The sequence below is a fragment of the Octopus sinensis genome, linkage group LG2 (assembly GCF_006345805.1).
Source record: "Octopus sinensis linkage group LG2, ASM634580v1, whole genome shotgun sequence".
In the NCBI taxonomy this organism is placed as follows: Eukaryota; Metazoa; Mollusca; class Cephalopoda; order Octopoda; family Octopodidae; genus Octopus; species Octopus sinensis.
In genome coordinates this window covers 193,992,113-194,012,727 of record NC_042998.1, presented here as the reverse complement: position 1 = coordinate 194,012,727, position 20,615 = coordinate 193,992,113, and the positions used below count along the sequence as shown (strand labels likewise).

The following is a 20,615-nucleotide window of genomic DNA, read 5'->3' as shown; positions in this document are numbered from 1 at the left end:
ACTTAAATATTTTAAAGAGTAATTACACTTTCTGCATGTAAATCATACTTAGATACTTACATAATCAAACTAAATTGAGTCACCAACTGCAAATCTAGGCAGTTACAGATTTCCCCATGAAGAGATCTGTGAAATCATACGAAATATTTACAGATCTCTCTATATATAAACGGCAGTTTGTCTGTCTGTGTGTCTGTGTGTCTGTCAGGTTGTACCCTCACCTTGACCACGACTTTCAACCGATTCTGATGAAACTTGACACACACACATAGCCCAATGTCATAATTCAAAACTAACACAGCGAAAATTTTGAAAAGTTCCCCCAGTTCTGAAAAAAAATCGATAAATTCGACATGGGTCGAGAATCTACGCTTTTTATATGCAACACATTTTCTACAGACTGTCTAGGGGACGCAACTCGACCTTTTTAACTCTCGGAGCACGTGGGGTAAGTATCCCAAAATGTATAAAAACGTACAAAAACGGCAAAAAAGCGGGCAGCAATGTGAGTGACAACAACGAAAAAGTCAAAAGTGACCAAACTGAACAAACGAATGGAAAAGGTTTTTTGAAGCACATGACAAAAGCGGTTTATAATAAACCAAGAGTTTGCAAGTAGCATCCAAGGACCCTTAGGGTACGTCAAAAATTTAAGGTAAAACGTTTGGGGTGGCAGTTATAAAGAAAGTGTAAACAAAAAAAGTATTCGAATAACTTGTGGCTGCAGTAGCTATTAGCAGAAGTGGGGGTAAAGTCTCGAATGTAATTTCTTCCTGGTAGGAATAGGTTGAGTTGAATTATCGATAGCTGTTTGATAGTTATTTGGGAGTGAAGAGAAGACATTGCAACCTACACATGCGCCTTCGTTCCCTATAGGGAAAGGACTAGATTGGGATTAGCCGTTGCCTACTAGGGGCTCTTACATACCCGGGCAACGCCGGGCTATGCTGCTAGTTATGAAATAAACTAAGATGAAGGGAAAAAGTAAGAGAGAAAAAAGTGATAGGGATGGATTTCTGACAAAGAAACAAAGCTGCAAATTTAACAGGGAGAGAACTCAGTTCATTGAAGCATCTCAGTATATTACTGGTAATCTGCAATTTCATCAATTCAAACACTGAACAGAAAAAGAAATGTAAAGACCTCTCAAGTCTTAGGGGGTCAAATATTAGCTTCAGTTTCATGGTGCTGATGTAGATGAGAGATAAATCTCACTTTGGATAGGGTACCAATTCATTACAAGCAAAATTCCAAAGATATCTGGTGTTTCACACAGGTGAAACATCAGATAACCTCGGAATTTTGCAATTTAAGATAAAGATTTCTGCCCGATCTGAATCTGAACTAATGTACAGTATTTCTGCAGTTCCATGAGATAAGATCTCCTTCAACAAGACTCGATATAAATTTATTTTGTAAAACAAATACTCTTCACTATGATCAAAATAAGTCATAGGTTTTTTTCTTTTATCTGATGATATTCTCTCTCTAAAATAATTTTTTTTACAATTAATATATTTATTTCTTTATTGCCCACAAGAGGCTAAACATAGAGGACAAACAAAAGGATTAAGTCGATTACATCAACCCCAGTGCGTAACTGGTATTTATTTAATCAACTCCAAAAGGATGAAAGGCAAAGTCAACCTCAGCAGAATTTGAACTAAGAATGAAATACCTATTTCTTTACTACCCACAAAGGGCTAAACACAGAGAGGACGAATAAGGACAGACAAACGGATTAAGTCGATTATATCAACCCCAGTGCATAACTGGTACTTAATTTATCGACCCCCGAAAGGATGAAAGGCAAAGTCAACCTCGGCAGAATTTGAACTCAGAACGTAACGGCAGATGAAATATGGCTACGCATTTCGCCCGGCGTGCTAACGATTCTGCCAGCTCACCACCCTTACGATTAATATATTATTAAAGTTAAGCTAATGGCAAGTTGTCAGTAAATTATGGTTTCTGTAATCATTTTAAAATCATTTTAACATTGAAAAACATCCTAAACATTGACACAAATCAAGAGAATTTCATGTAAGAAGAGAATCTCCAAAATATCTTATACTCTTGGATTCACAAAGAGACAAAGAGAAAAAGATAAATAATAACATTAGAAATCTGATCTTAAAATATGAAGAGGACAGCAAAAAGTTTGAGTGTTAATGTCGGAACTTTATAGAAATTAATAAAATTGTTACTAATTATTGACAGTGTTCAAAGGTCGTGCTTCACCACTTCATCTCAGGTTTTCCTGGGTCTACTTCTTCCACAGGTTCCCTTAACCACTAGGGGTGTGGCACTTTTTCACACAGCTATCCTCATCCATTCTCGCCAGATGCCCATACCAGCTCAGTTGTCTCTCTTGCACACCACATCTGATGCTTCTTAGGTCCAACTTTTCTCTCAAGGTACTTATACTCTGCCGAGTATGCACACTGCCATTACACATCCAGCAGAGCATACTGGCTTCATTCCTTGCAAGCTTACACATGTCCTCAGCAATCATGGCCCATGTTTCATTGCCATGTAGCATAACTGTTCATACACATGCATCATACAGTCTACTTTCTACTCTGAGCAAGAGGCCCTTTGTCACTAGCTGAGGTAAGAGCTCATATTATATATATATATATATATATATATATATATAGGCATTAGGAAGGGCATCCAGCTGTAGAAACTCTACCAAATCAAGATTGGAGCCTGGTGCAGCCATCTGGTTTGCCAGCCCTCAGTCAAAATCGTCCAACCCATGGTAGCATGGAAAGCAGACATATATATATATATATATATATATATATCATCATCATCATCGCTAAATGGTGTTTTTAACATACCATATGCACTTGCCTCAACAGGTCTTCGCAAGCAGAGTTTAGTGTCCAATGAAGGAAAGGCACGCACAAGTGGACTGGTTACACCCCTGGCATAGGCCACAAGGTTATGGTCTCACTTGTGCTTGCCAAGTCTTCTCAAGCGCAGCATATTTCCAGAGGTCCTGGTCACAGTCTACCTTTTACTCTGAGTGAGAGGCCCTTTGTCACCAGCAAAGGTAAGAGCTCTCTGAATGTAGCCCACGCTATTCTTATTCTAGCAGCTACAATTTCAGTGCAGCCTCCCCCGCTACTGACTTGGTCACCTAGGTAACAGAAGCTATCAACTACTTCTAATTTTTCTCCCTGGAATGTGTCAGAAGTTGTTCTCTGCACATTTTCACTGTTATTTATAGCTCCCGAGCATCTGCCACATACAAAAGCTATCCTCCCAGTTAGCCTTCCTTTGATATTGCTGCTCCTCTTATGTGTCCATAGCTTACACTGGGTACATCTTATAGAGTTTCTACCTACGCCTTTTCTACAGATCGAGCAGGGCCATCTACCTGGAGGGATTTGTGGTTTGCCTGCCTTCCTACTTATTAGGACTTTGGTTTTAGCTAGGTTGACTCTAAGTCCCTTCGATTCTAATACACATACAAACATACATGTGTATATATATATATATATATATATATGAGGATATATATATGTGTATGTATATATATATATATATATATATATATATATATATGTGTGTGTATGTATTTAAGACTACACTGTCTTTACATATATCGGACCATACACAACAGTTTATACTGACTGATATACAAAATCAGTTAGTATAAGTCTACCACGTACAGTTTGATATATCATTCAGGCAAGACATCAAAATTCTACACCAGATTTGAACTCATGGCCAACTAGTTAGTATAGTACCCTCTTAGCTAATTTACCTTATAGTAACTCTATACATTTGACAATACCTTATCTTCAGACCAAGAATGCCAATTCTATTCCAATGTAGTTTCAAAACAGTTGTTTCCAAATTTTCAAAATGTTCCAATACACTTCAATTTAAACAATACACCAGAGTTATGTCCCTTACTTATAGAGCCCAGTTGTATTTAGCTTTATTGCATATAGCAGGGGTCTCCAAAGTGTTCAATGGGACTATTCAAGGGGGTCGATAAATACACATCTACTTATAACAACGAAGAAAGATTACTGCACTCTCATGATATTTCTAATGAAAAACACCGTCAATGTTCAGTTAAATTTTAAGATAATCAAGAATTTGTATGGATTAGGTAAAATTTACTTCATTACAATGGAAAATTTTAATTTACCCCTTTAACTTTCAGATTACTTTATCAAGCGTAATGTTTATTCATTCACATTATTTTGAATTAATCATGAATTATCTCATAGTTTCAAGATTTCAATGATGTGATTGTTTATCTTTATAATTGACATATTAGCAGAGGTATGAGGTCAGATCCGGCCAGTCTGAACATAAAAGAGGTATAATATTTCAGCTAGATACGTTTGATTTAAATGCTAAAGGTTTAATTAAATATGAACATTTAAAACAACCAGTATTAAAAAGGTTAAATAATGAGAAAGTCTAAGTTATAACTACAATCAAAGAATTTCCATCAAGAATGAAATAACAGAATAAGCAGAGATAACTTTAAGGACTGTGGGGTGTATATATAATTCGAAGTCAATGAAAATGCAAACTAAATAATTAAAATTACAAACGGGGGGGGGGGGCAAAAGAGCAAAACATAAGGGAATCTCTATGTTGAAATTATAGCCAAATTCCCCCCAGATCACATTCTGCTGTCTAGAAAAGGAGGGAAAAGAAAATTAGATTGCATGTGTAATCCTAAAGATTCAATGTCTTAAAATAAAATATAAAAAAAACACAGGTGAGGGGTCAACTGAAATACCTGTTCAATCTGAACTGACCTGGAGCTAAACAACCGAAGAAAAACAATAAGAAGGCAGATTAAGAAAGGTCACAAATATACATGGATGCAGAAGGATGGATACACACATACAAACATACATACATGGAGTAGATTACTAATGCTAATGAAGAGGTCATCGAAACCAAAAGTGTATCACTGAGCTAAAAATAGAGATGAGATCAACAAAATGTATTTAATCTGATTGACAGCAGTTACTGTAATAATTAATAACCAATTAAAAATGTTACTCTTTTCTGTTTTCCCCTCTTCAAGGCTGGTTGCTCTCCTATTGGCTCCACTACAGTATCACACCTGGTTGTTTAGCTAACTACTTACTTAGGACTACACAACAACAACACACACGTCTATGCTGATGATACAAATATACATGCCTCTTCTTCCTTATCTGAATATGTTCTACCTAGCCTGTATTTTCTTCATGAATAGAGCAATCATCCTTCAATAGTGGCTCTTCACAAATTAAGTAGCATATGAGCAACACACAGCTCAAATCAGAAATTCTAGGAAATCTCTCTCTTTACATATACATGCAGTGCCCAATCAGGACTTCAGTTGTGATGGCTAAAAGGAACTTGGGAGTTTAAGAAACACATTCTGGACAGCATCCAACGAAAGCCTTTCTGCTTCACAGACAAACTTACATTCATTAATATTCAGGTGTCAGCATGTGTGTGAGTATGAGAGAGAAAGAATAAACAGCCTCTGTCTCTCCCTGCACTTTCACATAACCCCACCAATGGAATCCCTCACAGCTTTCTGTTATTCTTCAGCAGGTTAAACAGTTTACTCAGTCATCCTCTGGAACCCCTCCTTGTACACAGCTGTCTGCAATCACTTGGATATATGTCAGCCTTCCTCTTCTGACTAAAGTGAGAAGGACTGGCAATAGAATACAATTTAATAATAAATAAGAATTTCTAAGAGGCATAAAACCAATAGATTTTTGGGAAGGAACAGTTGATTAAATCCCAGTATGTGATTGGCACTAATGGCCTCCAAAAGGACGAAAGAACCTAACTCTAGGAGGATCTGGACTCACAAGATAACCTAAGAGCACCAAGCATTTTATCTGCCATTATTCTGCCATTCTACTGCCTGCCAAACAGGTAACAATCAAACTACAAACAAGTGCAAGATTTATGTTATAAAGTATCGAGTCTCTTCCAAATCACTTAATGTGAACTACCAAAACATGCCCAAATGTATTATTTAAAAACTTGTCCTTCTGCCCAGGGTTGTGTCAAAATTTTACAATTTTGCCCTTTTTTTTTTCTGGCAATATATAGATGTTATGTTTAATTTTGTACATAGTTGAAAACAATCTGTTGTAACAAGTAGAGAATCTCTTAAATGATCTATACCTGTATTATTTAGAGGATGAAAGTTAGTATTTTGGAATAAATTTTACGCTTTCTAACGAAAGCGTAAAATTTATTCCAAAATACTAACTTTCGTTAGAAAGCGTAAAATTTATTCCAAAATACTAACTTTCATCCTCTAAATAATACAGGTATAGATCATTTAAGAGATTCTCTACTTGTTACAACAGATTGTTTTCAACTATGTACAAAATTAAACATAACATCTATATACACAATATGCTCACAGACAGACAAAAATAGTTTATCTTCTTGCTAAAGCTACACAGGAAATTTACTAATACTTGTTAAAGGGGTTACTTACTACTCTTGCTAAAGTCAAAAATATCACCATGCATGTACCTAAATACAGAATATTATTATTATAAGAAGGCTACAAAATAAAATGCGTACTACACTGGCTGTTCATCAGATTAACAAATCACTAAAGGTGATCTTAGGAAAAGTTATGCAGAAGAAAATACAGCAAATGATAAACACGTTAAGATATATATATGTGTGAGTGTGTGTGTGAGTGGAGGCGCAATGGCCTAGTGGCTACGGTAGCGGATTCACAGTCAGAGGATTGCAGTTTCAATTCACAGACTGGGCATTGTGTGTGTTTATTGAGCGAAAACATCTAAAGCTCTACGAGGCTCCGGCAGGGGGGGGGGGGTGCCGACCCCTGTTGTACTCTTTCATCCCAACTTTCTCTCACTCTCTCTTCTTGTTTCTTGAGTAATGCTGCGATGGACTAGCGTTCTGTCCAGCTAGGGGGAACACATATGCCACAGAAACCGGGAAACCGGGCCCATTAGCCTGGCTAGGCTTCAAAAGGGCGCATAAATAATAAAATATCATCATCATCATCATTTAGAGTCCGCTTTCCATGCTAGCATGGGTTGGACGGTTCACCTGGGGTCTGTGAAGCCAGAAGGCTGCATCAGGCCCAGTCTGATCTGGCAGTGACACACTTGAATACTGTGTTTACTTCTATTTTTGGCATTGAAACCTTGGAAAAAAAGTACCTACTGTGTATAGTATGTACCAACATTTCTTCAACAGCATGATGTTTTGTAAAAGGTGTTTGTTCAGATTAATTATAACTGCTCTCTAAAATGCACTGAATAAAATCCATGTACCCTAACAAAACATGAAGCCAACTCAGCAGTGAGCTTTTGAATTTATGGACAAACACATGTAATTACTGCCATCAACCTTCTGTATAAAAGGATATAAAAGACATGTAGAATGTAAACACTATCATTATAGTCATTGTATTCACCATTGAGAATTCATGGAAGACTTTGCCTGTCTCTGCGGCCCCTTCCATCTGTCCTTCTGCAACTGCGCTTGCGGTGGTTTGGCCATGCATGTAGACGTCCAGTGGGTGAACTGAGCCGTGATGTCCTTCTCCCAACTCCACTTCCCAACTGGTGGAAGCGCGCGCGCGGGCAGCTGGAAACCTGGGTTACGATGATCAAGGAGGACCTCTCCATGCTCACGGGACCGCAGGTGGTCGGCCTGCGCCGATGGAACCGTGACTGGGCTGCCATGGTTTGAGATGCCTCGAGGGTGGTAGAAGAAGCCGACTCAACCCGTCCAGGGTGAATGTCGCCACAAGTACAAGTAAACACTATCATTATGTCTTTCTTTCAATGCTTTGTAATCAAATACTTTCATTCTTTCAAAAGAAACATGTCTAGTGACAATTTATTGTAATAATTGCAATATGACATGAATAGAAGTATTATTTCTTTCAGTTTATGTGCATATTTTGAAAATGACGGTATCCGTTGCCGGGTCATAGTGCTAGTGCATGCATATACAGCTGCGTGCATGTGCACATACATGCGAGTACTGTCCAAATCTCTGACCAATCACATACAGCTAGCTGGCATTCAATTGGTGTATCAAGTTTTGGGCATTTTGATTGGGTTTGGGATAGAAAATTCACAAAATAGTCACTTCTATTGATTTTTCAATGGCTTTGCGGGGTGACTGTGGAAATGTAAAGATGTGCATGACCACCCTTGGACGGTTTTGAATGACCATAGAAAGTGCGAGCCCTCTAACCCAAAAATTGTGGATTTGTATAAAGGACACACACACAGACATTTTGCCGTTCATATATAGAGAGATTCTTCAAAATTAAATAATCTATTTACATTCTAATTGAAGTATCTCAAGAAAAAAAAAAAAAAAAAACAGAAGTATTTCATTTTATGTTTGTATCTAGAAAACAAAACTTTTTTTATGTGAGTGAAAGTAATACATTCAGCCCTGCCACACACACACACACACACACACAATGTCCACTGAAATAATTCTACAGGGCCTGATTTACTAGTTGTACAGAACATTTAGTGTATTATTACCATCACAGAAAAAAATGTAACATTATTACAGTAATTTCAACAGTTCATTGCACACTAGTTAACTCACTTCTGATCATGCCATCTTGGACAAGTCAGTGCACTAAACTGGGAAAACTCAGTAACATATAGTTATACATGCACCCTTATGTTAGGTTTAAAAAATATTTTAATTCATATTATACACCAAATTCGATGATTGGCATCCGTGCTAGCGGGGTGCAAAGAGCACCATACGAGTGTGATCATTTAACAGAGCGGCTAACCGGCTTCCATGCCAGTGGCACATAAAAGGGCACCATTCAAGTGTGATTGTTACCAGCGTCGCCTTACTGGCACTTGTGCCCATGCTAGTAGGGTGCCAAGAGCACTATACGAGTGTGATCATTTGACAGAGCGGCTAACTGACTTCCGTACTGGTGGCACGTAAAACGGCACCATTCGAGCCTGATCGTTACCAAAGTCGCCTTACTGGCACCTGTGCCAGTGGAATGTGTAAAAAGGTTCGAGCGAAGTCAGTACCACCTGACTGGCCCCCATGCTGGTGGCACGTAAAAAGCACCCACTACACTCTCGGAGTGGTTGGCGTTAGGAAGGGCATCCAGCTGTAGAAACTCTGCCAGATCAAGATTGGAGTTTGGTGCAGCCATCTGGTTCGCCAGCCCTCAGTCAAAATCGTCCAACCCATGCTAGCATGGAAAGCAGACGTTAAAGGATGATGATGATGACAGTAACCACTGTATATTTATGTATATTGATTAAAATAAGGAAATCTAGATAACTAGAACAGTACAATTGAATATATTTATACCAGCGGCAGAGGCATGACTGTTAAGAACTTTTACTTCCCAACCATGTGGTTTTTAGGTTCATTCCCACTGTGTAGCATCTTAGGCAAGTGTCTTTTTATTATGACACCAAGCTAACCATTATACACAGAAAAGAGGGAAACACTGATTATGAATACCAACAACAGGGCCGACAGAAAATATCTCAGTAGAACATATTCTAAAGCAGCACAACAGAAACAGAGATAATCGCTCATGCTCACCAACCAAAATTTTTGGAAAATAAAGAGGTCGTTGCCTGTGCCGCAGGACTGGCTCCTGTGCAGGTGGCACATAAAAAGCACCACTTGAGCGTGGCCGTTGCCAGTACCGCCTAACTGGCCCATGTAAAAGCACGCACTACACTCTCGGAGTGGTTGGCATTAGGAAGGGCATCCAGCTGTAGAAACTCAGCCAGATCAAGATTCGAGTCTGGTGCAGCCATCTGGTTCGCCAGCCCTCAGTCAATCGTCCAACCCATGCTAGCATGGAAAGCGGACGTTAAACGATGATGATGATGATGAAAGAAGCAAGTGGGTATGAATCTTGTACTGAAAGCAATGTAAGTGCAGTGTGGACAAATTGGTTAAGAAGTTCACGTCATATCTGCAAGGTTCAATTCGATTTGTGGTATGTTGGGAAAATGTTATTTCTCTAGCCTTGGTTGGCCCACATCTGGTTAGCGAAAGTGACTACATGGAAACTGTATAGAAGCCTGTAGTAGAGATTGTTCCTGTAATTCAAAAGTTACAGCCCTGTCACTATCACAGTGATTATGCTTGAGAGTCAGAATACTCAGTCATTTAATCAAATACCTGGATCCTCATCACTGAACAACGGAGATCCACCATACCTACATATAGCTTTAAATACAGGATCCACACCTTTTTGCATCCTTAGTTTCCAAAAATTCTGACTAGCTCATATTAGTTATCTCCCTTACCTACACACACACACTCGTTTTACATCGGTTTTAGCAGGCAAGCATGGGCTACACGAATACACATTACTGAGGGATCGTTTTACAGCGGTCTTGGTCATTAACCCTTCACTTCTTCTGGTCACTAACCTTCGCTTACTTTTCCAGTAAGAGATTTTTCTTTTCATTCTTCATTAGATATACACATCTAGTTGACGAATTTGTTGAAAACGAACGTCAACAAACACCAGTTTGTAGCTCAGTGCTTTTCCATGTGAAGGACAAAATGTAAACATTGATATTCGCACACACATACCTACACGACAGGCTTCTGACTACCAGCCAAGGGCTATATAGGAAGACATCTGCCTAAGGTGCCATGTGACAGGACTAAAACGCAAGACCAAAACCACATGGCTGAGAACCACATGGCCACGACTGGTTGTACACAACTTAGAATATTCTTATTCCCATAGCTCATTAGTGTGATGTGCATTGAAGTATAGACATGTAGTAATAAATTTAATTAACGTTCTGATCACCATTTTATGTCCCCTTTTCAAGATGACATGGGTTAGAGTTGGGGGTTAGATGGGTCATAATTATCTAAGCCAGTTCTTATTTGGAACTACTGTCTTCCTGGACACGTCAGAAGGACTATATTATTATCATCATCATCATCGTTTAACGTTCGTTTTCCATGCTAGCATGGGTTGGACGGTTCAACTGGGGTCTGGGGAGCCAGAAGGCTGCGCCAGGCCTCACTTGTAAATTTTATTTTGTCACGGTTTTATGGCTGGGTTATCTTCCTAATTCCAATAACTTTACAAGGCGTACTAGCGCTACATTTTATCACAGTTACAGCCTAAAGAAGACCGGAAACTAAACGGAAAAAACAAAGCCAACAACCTGTGGTTGAAAATTGAAACGATTTTGTTTTAAAACAGTAACGTAGAAGTGAACTTGTGTTGGTCACCTTTAATAGTCCTGACCACATACATGCAAGCAAAATGTAGGTAATACTACAACTTTAGTATAACAACAATATCACAGATTAGATAGAGAAATATTGCGTGCAGATGTTGATTAAATACATTTACATGTTAACCCTTTTGATAGCAACCTGCCTGAAACCGCCCCTGGCTCTGTAGTACAAATGTCCTGTTTTCAAAAGTTCTGAATTAAAATCTTCCACGAAACCGTCACAATTTATATTCCTAATACTAGCTTAATGATAACTAAGTTATTTTATTAAATTCTTTGTTATATTTAAAATTAATTGAAAGAAACACTGAGCATCTCAACAGAAATATGGTAATAAAAGGATTAATAGAACATAATAAATATACATGAAGATATTTGAATAAGGTATTTTATACCACCTGAATCTCTTAAACGGCACAAAATCTATCAAATCATTAAACATGGGAACTTCTTAGTTCCAAACATACCATTCCAAGAGAAACACTGGCACAAATGAAATATAAAAGACCTAAGAAACGAAAATACATAAGCTTCAACATCGTGACAATTTAAAACCATTGACACTATATTAAATATGGAGGCTCCGGCAGGGGATGGTGGTGAACCCTGCTGTACTCTTTCACCACAACTTTCTCTCACTCTTACTTCCTGTTTCTTCTGTTGTACCTGTATTTCAAAGGGCTGGCCTTGTCACTCTCTGTGTCACGCTGAATATCCCCGTTAAGGGTTACACGTGTCTGTGGTGTGCTCAGCCACTTACACGTTAATTTCACGAGCAGGCTGTTCCGTTGATTCGGATCAACCGGAACCCTCGTCGTCGTAACCGACGGAGTGCTTCGAGGCTCCGGCAGGGGATGGTGGTGATCCCTGCTGTACTCTTTCACCACAAACTTTCTCTCACTCTTACTTCCTGTTTCTGTTGTACCTGTATTTCAAAGGACCGGCCTTGTCACTCTCTGTGTCACGCTGAATATCCCCGAGAACTACGTTATGGGTTACACGTGTCTGTGGAGTGCTCAGCCACTTACACGTTAATTTCACGAGTAGGCTGTTCCGTTGATTCGGATCAACCGGAACCCTCGTCGTCGTAACCGACGGAGTGTTTCCACATATTAAATATTTTAAGTTCTTCATGTGAAAGATAGAATTATCTCCCTTCTAATACGTCGAGTGATATCAGAGATTATAAATGAATCAAATAAATTACTTCAACATCAGAGGAATGAATTGACACTCAGTGCTGCCTTATATGACTGAATGTTGCTTGGAGTCGCAGTCTAACCTATTGAAGACTACATTTTAAATGTTTAAGTTCCGTAACTCACTCAAAAGTAATTATTTATTCTTTTATTCTTATTCCTCTTGGTGTGATATAAATAAATGGTAGAGTACTCAACTAAATTTTTCAGGATAAATTAGTTGTCTTTCTTCTCTTATACTCTTTACTCTTTTACTTGTTTCAGTCATTTGACTGCGGCCATGCTGGAGCACCGCCTTTAGTTGATCAAATCGACCCCGGGACTTACTCTTTGTAAGCCTAGTACTTATTCTATCGGTCTCTTTTGCCGAACCGCTAAGTTACGGGGACGTAAACACACCAGCATCGGTTGTCAAGCGATATTGGGGGCGGGGGGGGGCAAACACAAACATATAAACATGCACACATATATACGACAGGCTTCTTTCAGTTTCCGTCTACCAAATCCACTCACAAGGCTTTGGTCGGCCCGAGGCTATAGCAGAAGACACTTGCCCAAGGTGCCACGCAGTGGGACTGAACCCGTAACCATGTGGTTGGTAAACAGGCTACTTACCACACAGCCACTCCTACAGCTATATTCTTTTTTTTTTTTAAATCCAGAAGTTAAGTTATTTTATCACTCCCAGGTTGATACAATAAGCACCAGTGGTGTATTGAAGTTAATTAAATCAAACACAGCACACTTTTTTACAAACCCCTAACCCAACCCACCACAGAAAGAAATCATTAAGAATGCAGTAATGACAATAAAAAAAAAAGGGATGGAAGGAGTTCACAAACAGAACTTTTTGAAAATATTGGGAGAAAGTATAATCAATTAAAGTGACCCTCATACTTGGGAGTTACTTATTTCAAAGGAATAAAAGGCAAAGTTAACATCAGGTTAAATTACCACCATCCTTTACCAACATGATCGCCATATATCCACAATGAGAGGACAGCCTATCATGGTCTGTGTCAGCACAAATTCAGAGTTATTACTCTCTAGTAGTGCGTGTTTAATCACGGCACCAGCACTAAAGAGTGTAATTAAATGCAACATTTTGTCCAATGTTCTATCCATTCTAACATCTGCCCTCAACATTCGAAATATGAAATACAGTAAGGAAAATCTTGAGCACATATCTCTAGTGATTTTTTAAAGCCATATTCTTATTGCTAACGTTTATTGAACCCTGTTATCATATTTCATGCCCATTCTTGCAACATAGCAAAGACTGTATCACAAAGGCTAGCCTTACTTTCCTGAGCTAGAAAACACTTCAACTCCAAAGAACGACTAATCCTTTTCGGAGTTCAGGTGAAAATCACAACAGAGTAATTGTTTCCACTCCTGTTGAGTCAGGGTTACTGCTACATATATACATAGCTTGTATTGAAGGAAGCGCCACCTGGCTGATTGGTATGAAGTCACAAAAATATTCTTTTCTATTCAAGGCACAAGGACCAAAATTTTGGGGGAGGGTGGGCCAATCGATTAAATAGACCTCAGTATGCAACTGGTACTTAATTTATCAACCCTGAAAGGATGAAAGCAAAGTCAACCTAGGCGGAATTTGAACTCAGAACGTAAAGGCAGATGAAATACCTATTTCTTTACTACCCACAAGGGGCTAAAAAGAGAGAGGACAAACAAGAACAGACAAACAGATTAAGTCGATTATATCGACCCCAGTGCATAACTGGTACTTAATTTATCGACCCCGAAAGGATGAAAGGCAAAGTCGACCTCAGCGGAATTTGAACTCAGAACGTAAAGACAGATGAAATACTGCGAAGCATTTTACCCAGCATGCTAATATTCCCATCTCTGCCTATGACACCATCTACTTTCTTCACTTCTTAAGCAATAATAACGACTCATACATTATCAGTAATTTCAGAGTTGCTTTATCACACTGTCACATTCTCACAGATGATTCAGTCTTATTTTTTTGGATGGAGAGAAAACCCTGCTACCAACATGGATGGCACTTTTCCAAACTTCTTTCAAGATAACAAAATTTAGCTATCACTTCAAAACTATTACACAACTATTTGGAATGAAGCATTTGAACAGTCCTTAGAACTCACAAAGTTAATAATTTGTTGCTAGCTACTCTAGTACATCTAGTTGTATGCAAAATTCTGGTCCTTGTTTAGTCTGCTAAGAGATCCTGTTGTACCATCTGTATTCACATTGTTTTTAAACAACACACTTCAGTTTTTTTCTATCCAAGCCACTTTTCTAAATGGTATTGACTCAAGCTGACCCAGTTACTAACTGGTATTTACATATTTTCAGGTCTTTTAACTCAAATCCACTCTTCTAAATGCCAAATCTAAGTTGAAATTGAAAGAAGGTGGCCAAGAAACACATACGACTTATATATTAAATTTGTTATCCATTCTTAACCAAAATTTAGCTTCATACACATCCCTGAATAGTTACTATAACTCACAGAGTGGTTGGCGTTAGGAAGGGCATCCAGATGTAGAAACACTGCCAGATCAGACTGGGCCTGGTGCAACCTCCTGGCTTCCCAGACCCCAGTCGAACCGTCCAACCCATGCTAGCATGGAAAGCGGACGTTAAACAATGATGATGATGATGATGAATTCATCAGCATTTAGATTTCTCATTGATTATCAAATTACAGAGCATGGAACTGTTAAAAACTTTCTTTGGGTTGACAAATGTAACTTAATAGTGTAGATGATGAAAGAGATACACACACAAACATAGCATCTATGGTTCACTACTCGGACAGTTATTTGTCCAAACCAACTTTGTTCACCTAACAATTGAAATTTCAGGTCCTTTCAGTTTAACCAGCAGTTTTTTCTAGCAGTGTCATATGAAATTGTCACCCATAATTATGACCCTAGTATCGATCTATTGCATTTCAATCTGTTTTAGGGTTAGGGTTAGAGTTAGGGTTAGGGGTGGGGGAAGGGTATCTTTTTTTCTTCACAAATGTAAATAAACCCAATCTGTTTCTTAAACGAGGGACATATTCATACGGCACAGAATGTTTTCACCTCAATAGACGTCATTGATTGGTTGAAATTGCAGAAATTGAAAAAAAAAAAACAACAAATATCTTACAAATTATAGAATTTTCTCAATAAAGCCAAGAGAAAAAGATGTTTTATAAACACATTCTACCAGTATACGAAGTTTAAAAGTGTTTAGTTATGTGGAAATTATTTTAAAAAACTGCCATTCAAACCGAAAAGATCCGAAATTTCTAACAAATGCATACAAGTCAATCCATTATTTAATGAATCTTCATCTTTCCCATTGTTGCTTAGCCACATATCAACCATACCGAACAGTATGGTGAAAGGTATTCTAGCTACAACAAGCCATTTATTTAGAAGTATCCACAATAATACTCTCTAATGTGCTCTAGTCATTTAACCCTTTCATTACCAACCTGGCCAAAACCGCCACTGGCTCTCTAGTACAAATGTCTTGTTTTCTTAAGTTTTGAATTAAAATCTTCCACCAAACCTTAGTCACAATTTATGTTCCTATCACTAGCTTAATGGTAACTAATTTATTTTACTAAATTCTCTGTTATATTTAAAACAATTGAAAGAAACACAGAGCATCTCAAAACAAATACGGTAATAAAGGGTTAAGACTCCAAAAACTAACTACAATGTAATTTTGCTGCCTATTTCTAGCAAGTGGAGTGACTGCATAAGTGTTCCCTCATTATGTTTTTAATATCTGCTACCTCATTAATTTCCACTGACAGCATTCAGCAGAGCCTGATTAGCTAAGTGAACAGCTACTGTAATAACAATCAAACCTGATACATACAGCATCTCAGAAATTATCTCTCAACATGCAGTATCTTTTGTTTGTACACTTTTAATTGCCCTATAATCTAATCTTTATACTGTTGTCATTTAGCCCTAGGCTTGTCCAGAATAAGCAGACCTATGATCAATGAGGTTCCAGCCATGCCCTTCTCCCTGTTTTTACTTTGTATGTCAAAAACTACATCGTTCAATGTATCTATGCCTTTAATTTTCTTAACAAGACAAGATAAGGTGTTGTTTCTAGTAGATCAACTTAGCCAGTAGAAGTTTTTGTTAGTTCGATGTATCCTTCTTGAAGATAGCAAGATGTGGTTTACAGACTTGGCTGTTATTACTAGGAGATTTTGTGACCATAGAGATGTACTCTTGTTGGTCTGACCTAATATCCCTATCAATTCCCTCTGATATTCCGCTAACAACTTCTAATTCCTAAATAGTTTGCATATTCTAGCAACACTTCCACGTCTATTTCTTACCAGTGTCAATGAAGGCGATCATTTTCCTAAATAAAACTTTAACTCACAAATTATTTCCTGTATCTAGACAAATGTGGCTGAATTTGCTCTAAATTTACTATACATAGTTTTAATAAAGACTGGCCCCCGTGCTGTGGCACACAAAAGGGCACCATTTGAGTGTGATCATTACCAACATCGCCTTACTGGCACCTGTGCCGGTGGTACGTGTAAAAAAGATTCAAGCGAGGTCATTGCCAGTACTGCCTGACTGGCCCTCGTGCCGGTGGCACTTTAAAAGCACCCACTACACTCTCGGAGTGGTTGGCGTTAGGAAGGGCACCCAGCTGTAGAAACTCTGCCAGATCAAGATTGGAGCCTGGTGCAGCCATCTGGTTCGCCAGCCCTCAGTCAAAATCGTCCAACCCATGCTAGCATGGAAAGCGGACGTTAAACGATGATGATGAATCAACTATATAAATTTAAAATTTTAGTGTTTACAATAGGTACTGACAGTAATTCTTTACTCACTTCCTATAAATTAACATAAAATTACAATGAGGAATTGGTGGTTACACAAAAGTTTTTTTGAGATTTTTATTTTTTCACATTTTATATCACTGGATTATTGCATTTCCAGCAGGAAGGGTGACAACGAAATATCTCTAATTCACTACTAAGGACCCTCCTTGTTCAAAGAACATAGTTTTCACTGGTGTTTACTACAGCCTCTGCTAAAAGATATAAACACACAGAAACAATGGGCTTCTGCACAGTTTCTTTTAACCAAATTTTAGGGTGTCTAAGACTTGTAGGAAGAAATTCTCCTCAACCTGGAAGTCTGCCTTGAATACTTGCAATAGAGTGGATTATGCTAAAGATACCCATGGGTTATGTGGTTGATAGAAACCATAGGAAGCCCATATACATGCATGCATATGAAAACTTTAGCCATCACTCACAAGCGAATATAACCTGTTAGCTTGTATCATGCTTCCACTAATAGTTTTAGATGCCTATGTAGTCACAAGCAGACACGGGCACACTCGGAGACCTCCCATCCATGACCCAGTATAACATTGAGAATGCGACAGTTGCAGGGAGACAGGACTGCACCAGTAGTCAGCTGGTACTCATTTTCAACTGAGTAGACTGAAGCAACATGAAATGAAGTGCCTTGCTCAAGGACATAATGCACCACCTTGTGCAGAAATTGAACCCATGACTATATAACTGTGAGCTAAACACCCTAGCTACTAGGCTATGTGTGTGTATACACATACACAAACATGCCAGAACATGTCTATATAAATTTTTCTTCTTGAGCCTCAGATCAACCCTTATCAACTCTATCGATGGTCAAAAGTATATGATTGCAGAATTATCTTTTGCACACATAATAGATGTAGGCCTTAACTATCTAATATGTCCTTCCCTTTTATTAATTATTTTTTCTTAGAGATTTGGATACAATCTAGCAGGTCACACAACCATGTAAAGGTTCCTTTGTTAGTTTGTTACATTAGGAAGTATATTTCTAATATTGTAGGATAATTGTCAACATTCTTATAAAGCACATTTAACATTTTCATGCAGACAAATGCCAATTAACTAATGTGATGTGTTTTAAAATACAATTCCATATTAAAATTTAAACAATTTAAGTAATGCATGATGGCATTGGTGAACTATTGTAAAATAACATTCACTCTTCAATGTTACACAAATTAGCTGAGATTAAAACAAGTTCAACGTAGAAATAATAGAACTTTCTGTTTACTTTTATTAAATACTAGCACTATGACCATGCTAGTGCATGCTTATATACAGCTGTGTGCATGCGCACTTACACGCGAGTACTGTCCAAATCTCCGACCAATCACATACAGCTAGCAGGCATTCAATTGGCGTATCAAGTTTCGGGCATTTTGATTGGGTTTTGAATAGAAAATTCACAAAAAAGTCACTTCTATTGATTTTTTTAATGGCTTTGCGGGGTGACTGGGGAAATGTAAAGATGTGCACGACCACCCTTGGACGGTTTTGAATGACCATAGCAAGTGCGAGCCCTCTAACTGAAAAATTGTGGATTTATATAAAGGACACACACGCAGACATTTTGCCATTTATATATAGAGATATCAGGTCTACAATACTAACCCTTACTTCTTGGTGATCTACCATTTTTATGGGAACTTACTTGCAGCTGTCTTCATACAATTTACTCATATATTCAGCAAATTTTATTCTGTCATTGAGAAATTAATATGACTTGAGGCACAATGTTCATTGAGCTTCTACCAAAAGATTTTCTATTAACGTCTGACAAAATCAAACAGCTTTAGTTGACTGCACGCTTTACAAATCTAAACATTTAAACCAGTGTTTCTCCACCTTTTTACCCTTGCGTAACCCTTAAAATAAATTACATATCTCAAGGAACCCTTGCACAAAAAAATTATATACCATATCTTTCTCATATTTTTTCATTACAGTTCATGTGGTAAGTATCATATATTTGTTATATTTTTTTGATAACTTAAAAGGTTAGATAGGATGATGTCTATATTACAATATTACAATAACCAATACGTTGTGCATGTTTAGTAATATTACGATCGTGAAATTAGCATTAGCTTACCTCACTCTTTCCCATGGAACCTTTTGCGGAATCATAGGGTTCCAGGGAACCCCAGTTGAGAAACGCTAATTTAAACATTTGAAATGTTGCCACACGATCATTCAACTATTTAATTCATTGAGCAAGAAATGGAGCTTCTATGTAGGCCTGTTACAAATAACAACCAAATTCCTCAAACACACACTAGTGCAATGGCTTCTTCAAAATAATAAACCACAAATAAATAGAATCATATTCTTAAAAAATGTGAAAAATACAAACTGAAATTCTAAATAGTTACATTTATTAAATCAAGAAGTTTGTTTATATTCTGTAGTTTAAACTTTTTACATTTATCAGTTAAAATTATATTCTTTTTACTCTATGTACAATGCTTCAAAATACTTTTGTTATGTTGTAAGATATGCGACAATTAAAAAAAAATTGAGTACTATTCCCCTAAAGGCCAGTGTAGTTCTAATGATACAAAAAGATGGAAATGGTCACAGTTAGAAAGCCATTGAAACCCAAGACTGCTCAATCAGAGATGATCTACAGATAACAACAACTGTTAAATCTCCTTTACAAAAGGTATAGATTACATCATTTTCAGAGACTAATATTTCTCCACACTACAGAGGGACAGCAGAGATTACACAAAACTGAAATATATCAAAGAAAGATAACTGATACTTAACTACCTAAATAATCTGCTACTACTTCCACTACACTAGTAATGAAAACAAGCATAACAAGTTTAAAGACAATGACAATATGCTACCAGGTATCCATGTGCAACCCATGTCAGCATGGCAATGCATGTTATAAACATTGATAATTTTATTAGCATAAAGTTTATATTGAAACACATCCTTACTACAACCGACAGATGCTGTAACTTAAATAATATTATGGAAGGGGTCTCTACATGGTTACTCAACTACTTCTTCACTGCTTAGTCAGAAGTGAAAGAGCAATGCCATGACTCTTTTCAGGGTCTCCAACATTGGTTATCCTTAGGCAGGAGATCTGACTAAGGATAACCAATGCTAAAAACACTCAAGAGAAGACACTCTACCGACTTAAATAGGAAAAGAGCACATTAGACATTATAGTCCTATATACATACCCCTAAGACTAAGATGGTTATGGTTAAGATATTTTAAATCTGTTAGATCGAGGCT

The 20,615-nt window shown here is 37.7% G+C and overlaps 1 protein-coding gene across 2 annotated transcripts in view; it reads right to left on the bottom strand.

Moving 5' to 3' along the window:
- Positions 1–20,615, bottom strand: part of LOC115228118 — a 31,616-nt gene that overhangs the window by 6,078 nt on the left and 4,923 nt on the right. Inside the window, exon 2 of one of the 2 annotated variants that reach the window (XM_029798781.2) lies at positions 61–126. The exons of the other annotated variant lie outside the window; for it this stretch is intronic. The gene's annotated coding sequence lies outside the window, so the exon portion shown is untranslated. The remainder of the gene's footprint in view (positions 1–60; positions 127–20,615) is intronic. 2 annotated transcript variants of the gene reach the window in all.